This window comes from Podarcis liolepis (genome assembly GCF_965112155.1).
Source record: "Podarcis liolepis genome assembly, chromosome: 1".
NCBI classification, from domain to species: domain Eukaryota; kingdom Metazoa; phylum Chordata; class Lepidosauria; order Squamata; family Lacertidae; genus Podarcis; species Podarcis liolepis.
In genome coordinates, this window is record NC_139554.1 from 52,860,322 (window position 1) to 52,881,790 (window position 21,469).

Below are 21,469 nucleotides of genomic sequence, written 5' to 3' on the forward strand. Positions count from 1 at the left end.
CACTGTTGCTTGGTACAAACTTCCCAGTGGCATTCCTATTACATGAATGAAAGAGCAAGGGAGGAGAGGGAGATAATTGTTCCAATTATGCCATAGATTCCTGCTAAGCTACTTGGTCTGTAGTCCGGTACTAACACGAGACAGTGGTCCATCGCTTTAATCTTATTCCTTCAAACCCCACCAGATTGATTTGCACGGCAACAGACAGAATCCTGAGCCAGCCAAGAGTCACCTGGAAGCAATCTCTCTTAAACCCAGCTCCTTAAAAGCTATAGTCATTCACTTTGATAGTCCCAAATTGCATCTCTTAAGATTTTTTTCCCAGAAGACCAGCAAATGGTAAATTGACCCCTGCTAGCCTAACAAAAGGAGACGCGGTGCCTCTCAGGCTATCAAAATGATATTATTCAGTCGCAGAACTTCAGCTTAGAGAAGTCAGCTCCGAAAGGTGATCTGGAGAAGTATAACGAACTTCACACAAAATAAACGTGATGGGTTTTGCTGCGCTTTGCTTTTGCTCTCTTTGATGCTCAAGAAACAGCAATTTTGTTCCCCCCCCCCCAAAAAAAAGATCCCAGGAAACTGTAATTTTGTTCAAAAAAAGTTCCCAAATTTATGACTGGAGTAAATTTGGCATATCACAGAAATGCATATTTACTGAATTTGTGTTTTTAACTAAACACAGAAGAGTGCTTATAGATGCAAATATTAGTGTAAGAGGCATCCCCTATGATGCCTTCAGTGCAGCAGAGAAACCCCTACATGGTTCATGGCAGATAGGAAAGGGCAGAAGTAGCTGTGGGGTGGCATGGGGTGGGGGTGGAGTCACTACACTAGTTTCCTAGCAGGTTGGTCTCTGCTGCTTCTTGGGAAGGACAGGAGAGGAGAGGAGCCAGGCAGCAGGGAGGTCAGTGTTGTGCAAATTGTGAGAGGTGACAATTGCAGCTGTTTTGAGCTCTATCCTAAAGATGAGCAGGCAACAGTAAGACTGACTGTAGTAGTCTCGGGTATGGTACATGTTTTGATTTAGGAGTAGTTGAATTCAAATCTCTGAAGTTTGCTCATGGTGCTATTAATAAGATTAAACTTATCAGAACTGATAGGCTTACTATGGTGTCAGTGGTCAGTATTGTTCAGCACTTGATGAGGCCCACAACCTGGCTAAGAGCCCAGAAAGACCAGAACTCCTGAAATTGCTTCTGGATAGTAGGGGCTCAGTCTGCTGTTTGACTACCTGCTTGAGTACCTCCCTTCACTACTATCACCTCTTTGGTCCTTTCCCTCAGTGGGACTCAACCACTCTTAGTGCTGATGGTTGCTGCTGCTGTTCCTGTTCCTCCTCATTGGTTCTAATGTGTATCATTCCTTTCTACCGTTGTTGAGATTTAGACCATTGAGTCAAAAATGTTAAACTGTCATTCAAAAATGTTGTTTCAGTTAATTGCACACTGAAATGAAGAATGCCTGTATGTATATTTTTGAAGGGTTTAACACTGGAAAATTCCATTGTGGTATACTAAAGCTAGAAGAGAGATTTCTTAGCTTCTAGCTGGGTTAACGATTAACTGTTGATGTTCTCTGCTCTTTCATGTGAGTGTTTAACCTTTGATCATATGAGTAAGGTATTCAGTTGCAAATCTCCATTTTGAAGGGTTTTTGTTCCTAAGCACAGTCAGAGAAGGATGTGCTAATGAAGTCTCTTCATGAATGCAGGCTGGAATGCCAGCTAATGGAGAGGCCTTTGAATCTAGGCATGTTTGGAGTTCTATAATATTCCTAAGAAAATGCTGAGCCTATGCTTTGACAAACACATGTCTTATGGAACTATTTGGATGCATCGTTGATTGTTTTTGTACCTGTTTTGAAGAAGTCCTGGTTAGTATAGCTTTGAATAATATTTATAGGTCTGGACAATTTTTATTCCAAAAGGAGTCAGTTTTTATGCATCCAATTGCTTCGAGCTGCACAATATTAATATCTGCAATAGTGTCAACTCTAAAGCAAATCTTGTGCATTAAAACCAAGTAAATAGATGGATCACACAGTTTCCAGTACAAATTGCCATCACCTCAGATCTGGTGGGAACCACAACAACAATGACAGTGAGTTGAGTTGAGTTGAGTTGAGTTGAGCTGAACTGCGAGCTTAAGCTCAGAGATCGAAAACAGTGATGAGAGATGAAATGTACATCTGAAGACTGGTAGTGAAAAGTGCTCACAAGCTCTCACTTGTGAAGCATGACACTTGTGGGTGTGTGGGTGTGTGGGTGTGTGGGTGTGTGTGTGTGAGAGAGAGAGAGAGAGAGAGCGCTTTGATGAAGCTCACTCTTTTGCTCACTTTTAACAAACTTCAGCACCCTGCCTACTCTCCACATTTGAAAATCTCAAGGCTAGCCAACTTCCTTTAGCCAATGAATTTTTAAGGAGAACATTTACCAAGGCATGTTAGTAAATATTCACACCAAAACTCAGGATAACATTATTTCTGACATTTACCCCTACATTTCAAGAATCACCAAATCTCTCCAACAAATAATCCAGCATTCATTTACATTCTGCTCTGTGTTTACTTGGAAACTGAAACACTAGTTCATCTTCTTAACGATTTGTGAGCTTCCTGTAATTTTAGAATACTGCTTGTCCCCAAAGAGTGGCACTTATACATTAAATTGGGCAAGATGTGCTGCTGATTCCCTGGCAGGGGGTGGGGTGGGGGTGAGAACATACCTCCCCACTGCTAAAATATTTTCTAGGAAATAACTTCAATGGAACTTTCTTCTAAGTATGCCTGTGGAGTATTGCAGCTGAAGTTATTGTACACTACTGTGATGTAAATCACAAACATTTTGACAAGCTCGATCACCCACTAAATGGATCAGGTAATTGTCCTGGGGCTAGATGGTGGAGGAATGGGCACCAGCATTTTTCTGTGTGCACCAGATTTAACAAAATGACCTGATAGAGCTGATTAAAGACTATCCAAGGGCATAAGAAAGAAAGCAGGGAGGGGGCAGATGTACTGGAGTAGCTGTGTTTCAGAGAAAAAACTAGGAGGGCACTGATCCAGGAATTAATGGTTACATCTCTCCCCAGATTTCAAATTTGCTGATTTCTTTGCAGTTCTTATGGCCCTTAGTCATTTCCTGTACAACACAGAATAAAGTAGCACAATATACACAAATTGGAGAAGGTCCCAAGCTGCATATTTCTGTTCCATATCCAAACGCCAAAGGGACGCGGGTGGCGCTGTGGGTAAAACCTCAGTGCCTAGGACTTGCCGATCGCATGGTCGGCGGTTCGAATCCCCACGGTGGGGTGAGCTCCCGTCTTTCGGTCCCAGCTCCTACCCACCTAGCAGTTCGAAAGCACCCTTAAAGTGCAAGTAGATAAATAGGTACCGCTGTATAGCGGGAAGGTAAACGGAGTTTCCGTGTGCTGCTCTGGCGCAGGCTCGCCAGAGCAGCGATGTCACACTGGCCACGTGACCCGGAAGTGTCTGCGGACGGCGCCGGCTCCTGGCCTCTAGAGTGAGATGAGCGCACAACCCTAGAGTCTGTCAAGACTGGCCCATACGGGCAGGGGTACCTTTACCTTTTTTATCCAAATGCCACATGATTCAGATTCATGTTTGGCTAAGGTCAGTTCCTCTTACAGAGACACTTGATTTCTTCAACTGGATTTGAGCAAAGGAAATGTGGCTTGTTATTTGTTACACCCCCAAGCCAAAACCCAGTCCCAGTGAATCTCCCCACTCTCTTTGTTCCTGGTTGTTGTAAATTTCACAAGCTCCATTTTGTCATTATGACCGCTAATTACATCACTCCAGTGCAAAGAGCACAAGTTCTGTGTTGCTGTTATATCTAATTGCTGCAATAAAATTTAGTACTGTTACTGTGTTTTTTTCATACGCATAACTTGTCCACAGGCACGTTTTGGTAATTAAATCAATATAAGCTCTAAAATACTAAAGCAGAATTTAATTCAAGGAACATGATCAACATCCTTTATCAAACAATTATTTCATTAGCATAGAGAACCAAAATGATATCCCCTTATCTAAGGGTTAGGATAGTACTTGATGGATAGCTGTAAAATAACTGAATTTTGGTGTCTTCTACCATGGCTGGATTGTATTTATGTGAGATAAGTCCTGTGATTAATGATCTGACCAGGAATTGTGGGGGAGTTGGGTTCATTTGTACTACAGCAGTGATCAGCAGATGGTATCCTTTCAAAGGGGAAGCACCATAACTTAGTGGTAAATAATCTGCTTTCCAGACAGAAGGTCTCAGGTTCAACCCCTTGCATCTCCAGGTACACCTAGGACAGACTCCTGTCTGAAGATCTGCCAAATACTGAGCTAGATGGACCAATGGTCAGATTCAGTAAGAGGAAATGTACTACACTGCTGATGAAAAAGCTACCATCAGAAAAAGCACCCCTCTGATGAGAAATCAAGATAACAAACTTTTTTTTAATAAAAGAATGGAAATGGTTTATTGAATATTTAACAGATAAACTGTAAACAGATAAGAACATTGGCAGGATTATCATAATAACCTGCAGTTTCATAAGAGTATATATTTAAGTAGATGAATAAATGAACAAATTAAGTTAATTTGGATATGCAGAAGATATTAAAAATAAATTAAAGGAACTGCAGAAAGAGGGGGAAGGAAGTTTTGAAATGTTAAAATGACTGTAAAATTATTGAAATGTATAAACCTGAACATCATAAATACAATTTTAAAACAAGAAAAAGAAAAGGCATCCCTCTGTCCTTTGCTGGTTGGATAGCTAGTACCATGGGAGATTTATGGCCATATTTCTTGCAGGTGTGAGATCTTTCCTAGATAGGTTTAATCCATTACCCCTAGCTTTTCTGAATGCTGATCACACAGGACTATCAAATGCCTCTCCATGAAACATGAGGCCTCTGCACTGTGCTGTAAATTGGGTTCTACCAGCAGGTCCTCGGCCTCTGGTAAGCAATGTGAGGTAGAGAAGCTGTGGGTGGGGGCCCGACTTTCAGAATAAACCACTGCAGTATAATCAGTAGCGTTTGGATCTGAAATCACAATATTTTTGCCTTGTGTGACTGGCCCTGGGCTAGTGGTCCAGGAAATAGTCCAGTTAACTCAAATCATGCCAATCATAGTGGAAGGGGTTCGCCCATCTTCAAAAGCGACAGGCCTCAGGAGAGAGTCTGGCACTCACTTGGCTACGTGTGAAGCAACAGAGGAGACTGAGCCCCAAGTGAGTACAGTGGTGCTTCAGGTTACAGACGCTTTAGGTTACAGACTCCGCTAACCCAGAAATATTACCTCGGGTTAAGAACTTTGCTTCAGGATGAGAACAGAAATCGTGCTCCGGCGGAGCGGCAGCAGCGGAAGGCCCCATTAGCTAAAGTGGTACCTCAGGTTAAGAACAGTTTCAGGTTAAGAATGAACCTCCGGAACAAATTAAGTTCTTAACCCGAGGTATCACTGTATCTGTGAGGTGTCTGTGTGTTTCTTCTATCGGCAAATGTGAGTCGCTTGCAACATTGTATCTTTTAACATTTCCTTAAAAAGCTAATTGAGTTGATTTCCTCTGTCTAGCTTGGGGGTGATTACTTAGTTAATCTACAATGTGTACTGCTCCAGAATCTTTAAAAAAGGAAACAAACAAAAAGTCCTAGCAATGATAAAGGCTGCTATACACACTGCCCTCTTTTTATACCAGATGGAATAAGTTCCAAGTACTGAAATCTGTATGTGCATTATTTCTTAGAAGCGGCTTGGTATCAGATAAATGAACAAAGAATTGCTATAAACTCAACAAATCAGTGACATCTGGTGCATTCCCAAAAGCTCCAGAAACCTATTCCTCCATTTGACTTTAAAAAAACACAAAAACAACTACTTGGTTTTTACTTTAATATATGTCAGTTCAAACCTCCACTCTTCCCCTAAGCTCCACATTCAGTTTGCCTTCCCAAATAGCTTTGTCTACCCAGGCCGTGCCTGTCCCACACTGTAGCTCCTTCTGCCTTTGGTATCTGTGAGGAAGATTTGTAAATAAGCATAAATTAAAACATGTAACAAGGAATGTGTATCACTCTGTTATTTGCATGTTTGATTCATGCTCAGAGAGTTGCCAAAAGTATCAGTGCGGAAAAAATGCTTAATTGGGTATGAATGAAACCTCAGAAAAAAGGAAATGCACCAGTCCATAGTTTGCTTACAAATCTTTAATCAGCACTTGATCCCTGCTCTAGATCAGGGAATAGCGTACAACCCCTAATAATGGACCAAGAGAGCTGAGGAAAGTCTCTGCAAGGGTTAACAACCAGCTACCTTCAGCATCCCATGGATAAGTCAGTTCTTCAGTCTATTGCCTATAAGTGTCCTTCTAATGTAGATCATGTTTGGCCTCAAAGCTGATCATGGCTATTGTTGTTTTCAGAAGTTACCCTCAGTCAGTACAGAGGGACTTCCTCCCCACTGTCTTAAACCCAACTGATTCCCAGCATTCGTATGATGAGAGTGAAACATGTGGTCTGTACTAGCAGTCACTTCTCAGGAAAGAGATATTGGGATTATGGTGGGTAGCTCAGTGAAAATGTTGGCCCAGAGTGGGGCAGCTGTGGGGAAAAGGTGAATTTCATGTTAGAGATCATGAGAAAAGGGACTAAAAATAAAATTGTCAATATCATAATGCTGCTGTGCGAATATATGATGGGCCCACACTTGGAATACTGTGCACAGTTCTGATCTCAACAAGGATACTGTGTCCAGTTCTCTCACATCTATCTATCTACTATCTATCTATCTAATATAAATCTATATAATATAATTTTTTTAATTAAATTTTATGTTTTACAATTTAGAATACTCATTTAAACATCCTTCAAATATCAATGACTTCCCTTCTTCTCTTTCCAATCTTCTCTAAACATATGTTCTTCTTGTTCTCTTATTCTATATGTTAAGTCTGCAAGCTGTGCATATTCCATCAGCTTAAGTTGCCATTCTTCTTTAGTTGGGACCTTGCTCGTTTTCCAGATACTGCGTCCAGTTTTGGGTACCACAACTTAAGAAGAATATTGACTTGACAAGCTGGAATGTGTGCAGAGGAGGGCAACCAAGATGATCAAGGGTCTGGAAAACAAGCCCTATGAGGAACAGTTGAGAGAATTGCATATGTTTAGCTTGGATAAGAGGAGCTATGAGAGCGATCTTCAATTATCTAAAGGGTTATCACATGGAAGATGGAGCAAGCTTGTTTTCTCCCACTCCAAAGGGTAGGACCTGAACCAAAGACTTCAAGTTACAAGAAAGGAGATTCTGACTAAACACCAGGAAAAACAGCAAGAACTGTTCAACGGTGGAACAGACTCACAGGAGAAGTGGTGGCTTCTCCTTCCTTGGGGTTTTTAAGCAGAGGTTGGATGGCCATCTGTCATGGATGATCTAGTTAAGATTCCTGCATTGCAAAGGCTTGGATTAGATGACCCTTTGGTCCCTTCTGTGATTCCGCGATTGCATAATAGTACAGAAAAGAGCAACCAAAATGATCAAGGGCTGGAGCAACTCCCCTATGATGAAAAATTACATTTGGGACTTTTTAGTTTAGGGGGGAATGGCAAGTAACGGGGCGGGGGAGACATCATAGAGGTGTATAAAATTAAGCATAGCACAGAATGGCTAGAGCAAAGTTCTTCCTTGTCCCTCATAATACTGGGAACGCGGCTATCCAATGAAACTGAATATTGGAAGATTCAGGACAGATAAAAGGAAGTCCTTATGTACACAGCACATAGCTGAACTATGGGAATTTGCTAATGCAGGATGTAATGATGGGCACCAACTTGGATGGCTTTAAAAGGAGAGATTGGACAAATTCATTAGGGATAAGGCTATGAATAGTACTCAGATCCCAAAACATCATTTTTTGGGCCCAGTGCAACCCAGTACACAGACCAACTCCCACACACACACTGTGAATCCTATTGAATACACATAGTTTCATGAGTCATGAAAGGAAAGTTTCTATTTTAATTCTGTACCTCTTCTACATTTCTGAACTTAGACCATTGCCTACACAGGGGCTTTGTACCGTACTCCGAAACACCTCCCTTTTCGCTATTTTTGCTTAACATAACATCCAGCCAGAATAAGAGGTTCACAAAGCTTGCTGGCAATTCTGTAACTTGTTTTGGTCCTAATTAAGGTATTATTCTGTTGATGTTTTATTCTAGTGTTCCAATGCAGCTGCAAACATTTTGTAAATAAACCGATTCACTTTGAAGCTTTCTTTTTCTCTCTCTCCCTTTTCATGGCAAAATCATAAATTATTTCCCAAAAGTAAATTTCTCATGCACAGTCACACTGGATGGACAAAGGTGGCTTAGCTGTTCTTAATACTATAGACTGCAGTTTTTGATGAGTGCTAATTTGCCGAATCTGCTTTCAGCTTCTAACAGAGTCACCAGTAGTATGCAAAAAAAATCCATGGGGTTATGCATACTTTCACTGAAAATTAGTTGCAGTTGGTAGGCTTTAAGTTGTTGTTTTTGTTGTTGCTTGTGTAAATCTCATTTTGTAAGGTCAGTGGGGATAGTTCACGTTCATTTCCAAAGGAGACTTAAAGGTTTTTTTTTACTGATCTGATACTTTCACAAGGAAACTTCTCTGTGAATTAGATATGTAGGAGTCTTGCCCAGTTTCTCAGGCTCTAGTATCATATTTTCATACTGAGCAGGATGTAAAATAAATGTGATTGGTTGCTTTGATCTACAATTCCACCTCATTTTTCCTCTCATAGTAAAGGGGTGGCAGCCAAGTGCCCTCCCCCTCCCCAATCTGCAGACCCAACTAATACATATCCCCATACACACCAAGCTTGCAGACAATTGGTTGGCCACTATGGTTAACAGGATGATGGTCCAATACATCTTATGAATGGGAAGCCCACATGGATAGGCCCTTCTTTTGAGAGGTCATGACTCACACTCAGTGTGTGAACAGGGTGGGGCCCAGGGATGCGTGACATCAAGGGTGCAGCCAGGAGGTGCAGTTCTGCACTTATGTATGAAGGGCACCTTGTGAAAAGAGCTCACATTATTCCTACAAGGGAGGGAAAAACTGAAGCTGAAACAAAGTGCCACCTAAGCAATCCATGGCAGATTGAGGCTGGGAACCAGACCTCTGGACTATGTTGCATTACCTGCCGTTCCATCCTTTCTTTTAACCCTCACCAAAGCAAAGAGCGAATTGAGACAAATCCAAGGGAGAGAATTCGATTGGACCCTGTGCTGCTTACTTCTGAGTAAGCATGCACAGGATGCTTCTGCCAGACTCACATGGATGCATGTTTTCCAATGGCAACAGGGCAAATGTAAGTCAGATGTGGGCCCCCAGCCTTTTCAAGGTGACACAAACGAGTTAATTTTCATTGTATCCTGGGGCTAATTGGAAACAGCCCGCATCCCTTGTAAAACATTAAGTCGGAGGGCAAGTGATAATTGTTCACCTGCTGCATGGAGCTGTAAGAGCCTGCACTAACTAGCAGAAGAGAGGAGGGGGTGTCATATCCCTGATCCTATCGCAGCTGGACTTTCTGTGCCTGCCGCTTTCTCAGAACGTTACACTGCCGAGCATCAACAACAATTCATCAAGGGGAAGTGATTGAACTTCACTTGAATTCTAGAACTAGTCTTCCCTCCCTAGGAAGAAGCAGGAAAGAACGATGAAGGTCGCTTTGTGTTTATTATAATCTTAAGTCTTTGTGGGATGTATAGAGAGCACCCATATTAAAAATAATGAAATGCCTCCTAAGGTGGGCCAGGTCTTCTGCTTTACAGAGGACATTCCTCTATTTGAATGGCTTTATTTGAAGGTGTCCTGCTAACAAAATGAATTTCAATAGGGACAAATGTAAGGTTCTGCACTTAGGCAGGAAGAACCAGATGCACAGATATAGGATGGGGGACACCTGACTTACTAGTGGTACATGTGAAAAGGATCTAGGGGTCTTGATGGACCACAAGCTTAACACGAGTCAACAGTGTGATGCAGCAGCAAAAAAAGCTAATGCTATTCTAGGCTGCATCAAGAGAAGTACAGTGTCCAGATGAAGGGAAGTAATAGTACCACTCTAGTCAGTCACTCTTAGTCAGGCCATACTTGGAATACTGTGTCCAGTTCTGGGCACCACAATTGAAGAATGATGTTGACAAGCTGGAACATGTGCAGAGGAGGGCAACCAAGATGATCAAGGGTCTGAAAACGAAGCCTGATGGGGAGCGCTTGAAGGAGCTGGGTATGTTTAGACATTTCCTGCTTTCTCTGCATTCCTTGATATCTCTGGAGGGTGGGGGCAACCCCAAGAGGTTGTGAATCCTGACATAAGGTAGGATGAAACATCAGTTGCAGCAACAAAATTGATAGCACATTTGCAAAGCTAAGCAGGGTCTGACATGGTTTCAAATTGGATGGGGGACCACGTGTTGAGTTTCCTGCATTGTAGAGGGTTGGACTAGATAACCCTTGGTGTCCCTTCCAACTCTACAATTCTATGATTCAGAGTAAGCTTCTTCCCTCTGATGAGACAAAACAGAACTACTGATTTCCTGTAGCATTAAGAAAATGGCAGCTGCTGTCAGGGCGGCCACATTAGAGTGGCTGAGCTGGTGAGGGATCACAAACGGAGCCTGACAGAAGAACTGAAGCAAAGCAGCCCTTGACACTGGAGAACTCATTGGGGAGATTCTGGTGCAATCAGGGAAGTTCATCCATTGCGGGCGGCACACTGTTAAATAGTCACATTCCATCCCTGAGGCAAGCGCATTCTGTCCACATCTTCCCCTCCTCCAAATTCTTCGTTAAACCTTCGTTGTTTCCAATCTACCTGATGCTGTAATCCTCAGCTATTGCTGGTATTCACTGGTATTCTGCCAAGGCCAAAAACGTTGCCAGCATTCAACAAGATGTCTGCCAGGGAGCTGCAGCTCATCTGAAGGGAAATCATATAGAAAAAATACATCTAGTGGGTTGTTTCTATAATTACAGCAGAGCACGGGTAGGGGGTAGACTTTTTCTTTTATTTTGTAATTACAGCGGAATGTCACTCAGCTGCAAATCCATGCAGGGGTACAAAGGGAGAATTCTTACCTCTGCCTCTCACCCCCCGTTTTATACAACATACGTATTAACAGCAGAAATCCCTTTGCTTAAAATACAATGAAGTAACATCAAAGGGGAGGGTTCCAGCTACCCCAGGAGTCTGTCCCTGAGAATCACATTCAGCCAAGGGATGGAAGAGGATTTTGTTTGATACACATTTTTAAAAATCTACTTCACACCGACTGGGCGAATGCATGGATTGGAACATAATTATATTTCAGATTCTGCACTTTTCCAAAAACAAATCTCACACTTGATGGGTATGTGGCTGCAGGAAAGAGGCTGTGAGAAAAATCATGGGAGAGGTGTTTCTAGGACTAAGGTGAAACTGTGAAGCTCCCTTCTTAGTTCTGCTATTGGATGCTGCATGCTGCTTAAGTAATCTTGCCCTATTTATAGTATTGAAATGTGTGGGGGTGTTGTTGTTGTTTGCATGTTATTATATTTTCTATTATTTTGCCATGTTCGCATGAAATTGTTTTTGCAGTGTTTGATTTTGAAATGCATTCCAGTTTCTTTGTTGAAAGCCAATTTGAGTGTGGTTTTTTTTGGGGGGGGGGTGGAAAACCAGCATACAAATAAAATGAATGAATGAAATAAAAACAGGAGGTAGTACCTGTTCGTTGTACTGAGAAGACTGCTAAAGTTTTTTGAGAAGAATTAAAAAGGAGAAACTAACTGCAACAACTGCTCTTAAAATCTGATGCTATTTTGCAACTTAACTGGATTTTTGCTTAATCATTGGACCTTACTTAAACCCACTGCCACTGTACAGACACAGCACTTCAGATTTCAGTTTTGCATGTGCTCATTCATAAGTCAATCCTGTTTTCATATCAATCTGAGATTTATAAAAAAAACTGTACAAAATACATATTTAAATCCATATTTTATCTCTATGTGTTTTTATCAAATATGTAATTTTTCACCTATTATGGTACTTTTTATTAGGAAAGAACTGCATTGTAACATTTGGGAAAGTGCAGAATCTGAAATATAATTATGTTCCAATCCATGCATTCGTCCAGTAGGTGTGAAGTAGATTTTTAAAAATGTGGATCAAACAAAATCCTCTCCCATCCCTTGGCTGAATGTGATTCTCAGGGACAGACGCATATGTTTTCCTGCTTCCTTTCATCACAATACCACCTTGGGTGTGTTGGCTGTGCTGGCGGAGGACAGTGCAAAGGTCAAGATGGGCAGATAGGGTGGCCTTACGGCTCAGGATGACCCCCGTTGGCTGAACGGATGAAGCAGCTGGAGATTCTTTTTTGTAACCTTTGTGCCCTGCAGCAAACTGGTCTGTGGGCACAAAGCTCTCTATTTCTGTCAGGAAGAGTGACCCTTACTCACTTGCCTTTTTGCTCTCATTTGTTGCAGTTCCTTTCTTTTATCAGATTAACTATAATGAGCAGAATCAAAATCACATGGAGAGGGAAGGAAACACTCCAAACTCTGGACACTGACTTTCAGTAAAGATGAGAGACGTTTATGAAACAAAATGGAACGATTTATTTATTCTTTTTTTCAGAGTTGGGCAAAGCACACACATGTGCAAGGGTCTGACTGGAGGCTAGGGAGGACATGTGGCTGCCAGCAATCCATCTCTCTTTCCACATGTCTCCCTGGTAACATCTAGTAAAATATCATGATACCATCACCATCAGCTCTGCAAAGCTGCAGCCCATGAATTGGACTGTGGGTGAGAATTCTGAATAGGATAATGTCACATCACACATTTTGTTTCCTAGATGCTGCTTGGGAGGTGTGCGGGGAGACTATAGGTCATCAGGAGCACTACATGCCCCTATAAGGTAAAGGTAAAGGTACCCCTGCCCGTACTGGCCAGTCTTGACAGACTCTAGGGTTGTGCGCTCATCTCACTCTATAGGCCGGGAGCCAGCGCTGTCCGCAGACACTTCCGGGTCACGTGGCCAGCGTGACGAAGCTGCTCTGGCGAGCCAGAGCAGCACACGGAAACGCCGTTTACCTTCCCGCTAGTAAGCGGACCCTATTTATCTACTTGCACCCGGGGGTGCTTTCGAACTGCTAGGTTGGCAGGCGCTGGGACCGAGCAATGGGAGCGCACCCTGCCGCGGGGATTTGAACCGCCGACCATGCGATCGGCAAGTGCTAGGCGCTGAGGTTTTACCCACAGCACCACCCGCGTCCCTACATGCCCCTATAAGTGAGTTGAAATATTGCATATGCGTCACAGGTGTCCTTTGTTTTCATTTCTGTTTGCTCGGTATTCCTATCTGCATTACAAAAAAAATTCTCACACTTGATGGGTATGTGTGGGCATGTGGTTCTGTGGATGGGGGGGGGTCCCACACAGATCCCAATTCTAGAGTGTAGCTGGATGGATCAATGTGCATGTGTTCACCCATATGCCCTTTCCATCTGTTTCTGGATTAATATGCCATTATTAAATATCCAAATTTAAATACTTGTTTTAGGATATAGTTTCCCTTAAAAACTGCATTTTAACTGATACATTTTTTATTTTGTTTGCTATATTGATTTAACCAAGAACTGTGTACAACATTCAAAGAAATGTGGAACACCATGGAGAGCTGCATTCCTATCCATCAGTTTGTCTGAGTGGTACAGATTCAAGACAGTTGACTGCCAACTCCGTGCTTCCCCTGCCCATCCTAGTCCTGGCAAGTGGCAATACTACTGCCACCAGAAGGGCAGCTCAGTGGCAGCAGTACCACCTCATTCACTGCAACAGACTTAGGGAGTAAAGACAATGACCTCTCTCTCTCTCTCTCCCTCCCTCCCTGCCTCTCTAGGGAGTGCTGGGCAGGATTTGACTAAGTTGTTGTTGTATGGAATGAAGTCTGCTCACACAACAGGACTCCCTCTCTTCCTAAATCAGCTTTGGTGAGTTGAAGGAAAGCCCAGAAAAGATTTGTGGGGGCTATGGGGAGTCACATGGGGAGACCTCATTCAATGTACATGTACCCCACTATACTGAATTCCACAATTGTCTCTCTGTGTGTGCATCTGAATGTGGTGCATGCACTGTGTGTTGTAAATGTCAGTTTTGTAATTATGTGAAATTTTGTTCTTAAAGAAATCAATACAGTGCTCCCCACGGACTACTAACCTGTCAGAACCAGTCATGAGGACTGAAGAATAAGTGAGAACTAAAGGATAAACCAGGACTACAGGACAACTAAGGATACAGAAACACACCAGAGCTCAGGAAGCCCTTGTTGCTCAAGACCCCTTGTACTACTTTCTGTCCAGCAGCTAGCCTTGGTAGACAGGGCAGTCCAAAGCCTGAGGGTACTTCAAGGAGAAGTTGCTACCTGCGGTTTCAGTGGATCACCACATGGGGCAGCTGTGGGCAGATACTGGCAGCTCCTGTGACCAAGTAGCTGGAGTGAATGAGAGCCCATCATGTGTGTTACTTCAGGGTAGAAAGGGAGCAACATAATTGTGGGATAATCCTTATTGGTGTGGGAAACCCAACAAGATCAGGAAGAATAATTAACCACAGCTCATCAGCTTCAACCACGGTGATACGTTGCTCTGTTTATATACCTCGTGCCTGTAGAATCAGGTCTATTGGCCAGGCTGGCTGGGTCCTGATATGATTTTCCATCCCATTGCTTATGGTAGTAAACACATGTGCAAATGTCTTTGCATTTAAGACATATTTGCAGATCTTCATGCGCAGCCCATAAAATGTGGCATGGTGCAGGGTGGGGAGATAAGCTTTCTGCAGTATTCTCAGAAACTTCTGTCTAATGTCTGGTTGCAGATATACTTGGCAATATGAGTGTAATGGGGAAGTGTATCAGAAAGGCCCTTACTCCCCTTTCCAACTATGGACACCCTGTCATATTAATTGCATCCATACCCTACGAGGCTGATCTCAGAGATGTTCACAGGTGCATCCTTTCTAAGAGCACACAGTGGAGGCACTCTAAAGAAATCAGGACCAGATGTGGAGTGGCAGGCGCTTCCTCCACAGGAAATGTGCCCTCAGGTACAGCCCAGGCAAGGGAAGCCCAGGACTGTTTAGAAAAGGATGAGCCAAGATGCCTGTGTCATGTATACCTTTCTTGGTTATCACTCTTCCCCATTGCTCTTCCGCACTCTGCTTCTGCATTCCTTCAGTTTAGCCTTCTCAAAGCCTTTGCTATTCAGATCACTTTCTTTCCTTGGTAAGATAATGCAATTCCCTCATTGGTGTGATCAACCTACTTCATATCTGCCCCATTTTTGTCCCTTATGTGTCAAGGTATCTTGGTGGTGGTAACAGTCACTAGCACAGTGGTGTAAAGGTAAAGGGACCCCTGACCACTCTGGGGTTGCGGCACTCATCTCGCTTTATTGGCCAAGGGAGCCAGCATACAGCTTCGAGGTCATGTGGCCAGCATGACTAAGCCGCTTCTGGCGAACCAGAGCAGCGCACGGAAACGCCATTTACCTTCCCGCTGGAGCGGTACCTATTTATCTACTTGCACTTTGATGTGCTTTCGAACTGCTAGGTTGGCAGGAGCTGGGACCGAGCAATGGGAGCTCACCCTGTCACGGGGATTTGAACTGCCGACCTTCTGATCGGCAAGTCCTAGGCTCTGTGGTTTAACCCACAGTGGCATCCACGTCCCGAGCACAGTGGTGTAGGTGAGACTAAATGCCTTTCCTGGCATCCCAGTGCCGTGTGGCTGCCAGTTACTGATGGAGGGGGCAGACAAGGCTCCACTGAGACACTCACACCATTCCAAGCTCCCTGCTGCCTTGCCCCCATCTCTCCTGGTAACTAGCAGTGACACACACAGCACTGAGAAGCCAGGGGAGCAATGCAGCCCCACCCACTCCACCATGCCAGCTACTGCTTTGTGACAGCTTTGGTAGGTGGAATAGGGCAGTGAAGATGTTTCTGCTGCTTAGATTTTGTATTTCTCCACTGCTTGATTTTGGACCCTGGGCAGAGGAGAAAGATCAAGCTTTAGAAAACTTTCTTCTTTTCTGGGCCCATGCAAGTTTTTCTTGAAGCTCAAGGGAGAGAGCTGTGTTCTTGTTTTGCATTTGTTCAACGGCTAAAGTTTATGCATTTTAGCTAAGGAGAAATGGGGATTTTGGTGCAGTTTAGAAACTGCCTGCACAGTCAGTTTTGGGGTTTGGGAAACCCATTCTTTCAAAATAAGTTCCCGGTATCCTAGCACGCTGCAGGGAAGCTAGAACGCTAGTGCTAGAATGGGGAACTGCATGTGCTTCAAGTGATGCCCTAAGGCAGGAGTAGCCAATACGGTGCCCTCATGGGCGTAGCCAGGATTTTTGTTTAGGAGGGCACTCAAGATGTGGCTGGACTCCAGTTCCCACCATCTCTTATGCCAACTGGGCCTGAAGGGAGTTGGAAGCCAACAACACATGAAGGGCGCCACATTTGTTACCCCTATATTAAAGGAGAGGCAGAAGCCCCAAGAGGGCAGCTAAACACATCTCTTGAGAAGGATATGGGAGAAGCAGAATGAGAAACTGGGCATGCGTAGAAGCGATGTGTCAGCATGAGCCAGACTTTCCTCAGAGAGGCGCATATAGCAAACAGGCTGCTAGAAGTGTAAGCATAGGCAGCACTGGGGAGCCACATACACAAAATTGTTCACCGCACATACGGAAAAGTTTGCAGACATTTTCCCCCCAAGTTCATCCAGATCCAAAGAAAATGAATGCACATCTTCAAAGGATCATCAGGTGAGGAGGAGAGCCTTTACACTGGCATGCAGAGACCAGAAGAAGTTACAATTTCCTTAGAAACAAAGGGAAGGGAAGACCAATTCGATGATGGCGTACAGGTAGATGTGGCCTGTGGTTCAAAAACTCAAGAGTAAGCCTAGCAGGAATGTAAGCAGAAGTTACAGAGTGATCAAACTGATGGTTAAACAGCAAAGTCTGCAGTGCCTTAGAAATATGGTATATTCACACATATTTACATCTTAATCCTTCAATGGAGGGAGTGCACAACATTATACCCAAAGAGTATCGTGCTCCTCTTATAGCTTCAGCAGGCTTGGGTCCAACACAACAGCCAGTTGTGGCCCCTGGTTTCTGAGTGCAGCAGCTCCCATCTACTTCCTCCTTTTTCCCAGCAGCCTTTGCAGAAAACAATTCCTCTATTTCCACTTCTAGCATCCCCCCTGTCACCCTGGCAACCTCCATTTCAAAAGCTTCCTCCTTTTTTCTGTGGTTACATCATGCCCTCTGTAATTAGTGCTTTTTTTTCTAAAAAAAATATATGTTTAGGGGTACTCTCATTTTGGCATGCTACCAGCATGAGTTTGACCAAACTGGGGGAGGCAGTGGAAGGTAGGAGTGCCTGGCATGCTCTGGTCCATGGGGTCACGAAGAGTTGGGCACGACTAAACAACAACATTTTGACTCAAGAAAATCACCATTTTATAGTTCAAATTGGGAAAAATAAATACAGTAAATGAACAAAAGTACAAAAATTCACAAAATGTTTAGGGGTATGCGTTCACACCCCCCCCCCCCGAAAAAGCACTGCCTGTAATACTGGTGGCCTCTCCCTTTCTTGTCTGATGCTGAATGTCTCACCTTTTGTCAGGGTAATGACTTTGCTATCACTTGCCTTGTTCTTGGATGGTATCTAAGTTCAGCTTGACTTCAAACCCCACATTTACTGATTTCAGAAATTATGGGCATAAGCCAGCACTCAGGAATTTTAGGGGATCCTTGCCCCCTAGATGCCCATAACAGTAATAATGGATTTTAAACTATCTTTCTCCATTAAGAAACAGCAAGGAAGTCAAGATGAAATTTTAAGAAGATCTAAAGAGGAGAGATTGAGTGACATTCATTCAATCTTCCTTTTCTCTCACTAGACATTGATTAACAAAAAGAAAGCCCTATGTGGTGCCCGGAAGGAACTGAATCAAAACTGAAGCACTGTTGCTCAGACAATCCTATCCCTGTTCATCTGTAGAGCGTGAAAATGTATAGCTAGAGCAAATCAATTCTGCTTCACATCCCTTTCCCGTATAAAACGTGGAAATCCGCTTCAGTGTTACATAAACAGCATCCTGCAATTGCATTCTTAAGGCAAATGTTATGCCTTGAGTGCTCTGCTAGGGGAAGGGTCTCCATATAAACTAATTACGAGGGGCAAGCCACTTCCTAGAGAGGAAGCAGAATAGTACATTTATCTAAGGGGGCAATTTTCTGTCTGTCTGTTGATTGTTGCACAGACATTGCATATAACAAATGCTGCCATCTATCACTTCCATGCCATGTAGAGCTGGGGTGATTTATAGTTGGGTGTGTATAAATTTTCTTGCTTTAAAAAAAACATTTCTTAACCAAGTTATGAGAAAGTAAATTGCATTTGGGAATTAGGAAATGAAATGAAATGAAATTTCGGAGAAATGATCATGGGTGGAGTGTGGACTTGTGTCGTGCTTATCATACTTTCAAAGCGGTTGAGAGCTTTTGAGATTGTGCTTTTGAAATAGAAGAGGTGATGGGGAACCATGAGAGGAATAATGGGTTTTCCTGCGACACTTTCTCTCTCATTCTACAAATCCTCTCCACGGGTCTGTCCTCAATTGCGGCACAGGAGGTGTGCAGCTAGGCTTGCTGTCACAGCCGACCAAGTGCTCCTGTCGCTCTTGCCGCTACCCTGATCCACCCCATCTGGGAATAGCAGCTCTGTGAACTCCTAGTAAGTCTCAGTAGCCTTAACAAACTATAGTTCCCAGGATTATTTAAGGGAAGCCATGGCTATTAATTGGCAAAAGCATGTTTTAAATATGCGCCATGGGTGAGACCCTTCCATGTTTCCGACATATTACCTCTGTCTGCACTTAACTTGCCTATGGGAATCCACTTTGAAAACTCACCTAGATGAAGCCACTGCATATGAAGGAAACAGACCAGGAGCTTCTATTCCAGAAGAAACCTCATACATGACCAATAATATCATAATGTATGCATTTCTTCAAAATTGTTTGGTGCAAATAAACCAAAATGAAAAGTTCTTCTTACTTTTCTGGCTTTTCGAAAGGCTATTATGGGCTGGGGAAAATTGTTTGGCACACCCTGCGGGAGGGAAAAACTAGGCCGTGAGCTTGTTCTTGGGCCTGGTTAGTGTCTCTGTGCTCAAAACAAAACAGGAAGCCATGATCGCTCCACACACCAGGCAATTCTCTGGCTGGCTAAGGAACATTGGGTCTGGTTTGATATGTGATCTTCAGGGATTTCCCCTTCCAGGCTCCAAACCAGAGTGGTTCATGTCAGGCCTAGGGAGATTATCAAATGCAGAGCAGCGGGAAATCCATCCTCCAAGACTGAGACATGTTAGATTTCGTTTGTATATTTCATTTTCATGTCTCTTCCTCTTTCCCTCATCAAAACAGACAATCTAATATGCAAAGATTAAAATCAGTTGAAATATCTGCAGTTCCCACATCGCTGTTCATATCATCACGGCACACTTCAGTAAAAGCCAATGTGCTGGAATGTGATGAGAGAAATTTTGTTCAGGCTGCTGGGAAGTCATCTGCATTCATTTGCCCTCTAACTAAAAAAGAAAATTATTAGACATTTGTATTTTATCTAGTTCATATGTAAGCCCAGGCTCTAGGACCTTTATCCATTTGTCTTATGCCTTTCAACTTACTAATAAAATCACATTTCTCTCCCTCGCACCACCACCAAAATGGTGGAGAACAAAGCAGTATGTGAGGCATTATGGGAAAATAAAATGGTGCCACCCAGGAGTGGCTTTCAAAATCACCACACGCACAAATGTACAAATAAGAAAAAAGACCAAAAAAACCTTTAAAAATATTTAAACAAATGAATAATTGAATGAATGTGATTTTTAAAAGTGAATTAAGACCACTGTGGTCTTTAATAATGACGATGAATTGAGTAACAGAACAAAATCTCACACACCCTTATGTTGCTTTCCTCCAAGTAAACTTGTGAACGCATTTCAGTTGTGCATTGTAATATCCTAGCACATCACACATTCTTTTACACATGACTGTCCCTGGCAGCGTGGCAGTTCGTTCTCCCTTTTCTAATTTTCTCTTGTTTGGATAGGTGATTTGGATCTGCCCAGCACCACAACTGTTCTGCACCTGCTCCTCATGTTCAGCGCCTTTCAGCTGCTGCCTCAAAATCCCATTGGCCAGGAGAATCAGCCTCTGAAAGACAATCTGGTTGACCCGATGTGAGAGGGATTTTGCTGGTGTTAAGACACTCCATGAGAAGGGAGGGTTGATTTGGGCTCCCCCTTCTCTCCCGCTCCTATCTTTCTGATAGAGAGCAAAGGTAGAAAAATGTTCCTTTTAGTGGCACTTCATTAGCTTGTTCCCTCTCAACAAAACCAATGACTTGAGGCTTAGTTCAATTATTTCTGTGTTTGTCCAAAAACCCTCTTTGTATCAACTTGGTGATGATACTTGGTAACAGCCAAAACGGCCCCCAAGCCATGCAAATACAAAATTCAAGCAAAATAACAACAATAAGGCAGCTTGCAACAGATGGGGCAGGGCAAATGAATAATTCCAGTGTTGGGGAGTGAAAGAACAATATTAGCAATAAGTTACATGAACCAGTAGGGGGAGATAGAAAAGCAACATGTCTGTCCTTTCTGCTGTAGGAAGTACTTGTTGGTAAAGTAGATTATTTCCTTTCAGGCTTTTACATCCTTCCTGCTTCTTCTCCAAATTCAGTTAGTCCAAGTGTGAATTAGTATGCGATAGTGTTAATTTATTGACTTCATCCTTGGCCATTTCACACCAGATGTCTAAACATCATCATCATACCAGGTGTCTAAACAGAGGAGATAGCAATAACAAAAAGTCTTTTTTTTCTATTTTTTAAAAAATTGCTTTAGTCATTTGAATTAGGCAAAAACAGCTCCTTGGAATGACATAGAATGGCAGAAAATGCCTTAATCCATGGAGATTACTCCAAATCTGGACGATGCTACTGGTTTCACCTATCTTTGGCCAAAGAGCGTAAACTAAGTGTAATGTCGGGTTGCCACTGCATTAGTAGTTTATGGTCCGAATCCGGGAAATACATGCAAATGTCTTAAAGTTTCCTTTTATTGCAAAGCAGTCTCCAGTGGTGTGTATGTCAGCACAAGATTTCATACCTTGGCCTACTGTACTTGCGCTTCTGCGAATGTTCGTTGAAAAGTGGGCAAGAATCAGAAGCTGAATTGTAACAAATATAAGTGAAGTCATGGGAATAGCATAAATCGGTAGAGGAGGAGGAAAGAGAAGGTTTTGAGAAATATTTATGTTGTGA